Raw genomic sequence first — 1,229 nt, 5'->3', positions numbered from 1 at the left:
AGGGAAAGTGTGACAGGGAAAGGGGAGGACAGAGGTAGCGGAGATGCATCCAGGGACCCTTCAAGAAAGGAGGCAGCATGTTACAGGACTAAGGTCGTAGAATAGGTGTCAGATGAAATAAAGATCACCGTGCCCAAAAACCCCACATGTACATCCCACATCCATTACCGCGCCAATGAGCACATCACTCTGCTAAAAATGTAGACATATATACATAAAGTAGAGAGCGATGACGGCACACATCCCGTAGCGCTGCCAAGAAACTCCAAACCAGTCTCATACAGACAATACATGAGAGAAGAGAGATGTGAAGTGAGAAAAGTTTAGACTCACGCTGATAGGTCGTTTCCTCCTGCCCGTCACGGTTTTCTCCCACACCACTAATGGGACAAAACAGCTGTCTAGATGTACAAGGACCGGAAACCGGCTCACAGCAGCCCGGAAAAGCCAAAGCCCGGAGTGAAAGAACGTCGAGCGAGTCACATGAAGGCACAAATCCCACAGAGGCTGAGAAGCCGGAGGAGGAAACAGCTGGAAAAGAACAACAAGGAAAACGTAAGCGGAAAGAACCCTCGCCGGGAATGCTAGATGTGAGCCAATCACTGACAGGCAGTCTAACTCTCCAGAAACGGCGAGTCCCAAGAAAAGTCTAGTGGAAGTAACGCCCCCACGCCGTAAACCAATCCACCATAAGTACCGACCCAACAGGAAATGGCCACAGAAGGTCACGTGCGAAATGGATTTGGATGCTTGGGAAAGAATGTTGAGAAAACACAACTTGTTGGAGAAACACCAGAAAATATTAGTAGGTTTCCGGGAAGGTTTCGATCAGGGAATACCAGACCACGCCATTGAGGGACACGAATACCACTCACCTCCCAATCACGAAAGAACAATCACCGGAAACAGCGTCATAGCAGAAAAGCTACAGAAAGAACTGGACTCCGGAAGAATGAGAGGTCCTTTCATGATAGAGGAGGCGAAAAACTACCTAGGGTTCTTCAGAACCAGCCCCATGGGGGTGGTAACAAACGGCGACGGGTCAAAAAGAGTCATAAATGACCTATCATTTCCAAAATTCGACGACGACATACCTTCAGTCAACTCTTTTGTCGACAAGATAAAGTTCAAAACATCATGGGACGATTTCGCCAAGGTAGCCACCTTCTTCGTCAAAACAGAGGGAGAGTTGGAATTGGGGATTTTTGATTGGGAAAAGGCTTATCGCC

The sequence above is a fragment of the Melampsora larici-populina genome (genome assembly GCF_000204055.1).
Source record: "Melampsora larici-populina 98AG31 unplaced genomic scaffold MELLAscaffold_69, whole genome shotgun sequence".
Classification (NCBI taxonomy): Eukaryota; Fungi; Basidiomycota; class Pucciniomycetes; order Pucciniales; family Melampsoraceae; genus Melampsora; species Melampsora laricis-populina.
Note: the sequence above shows the minus strand (reverse complement) of the source record.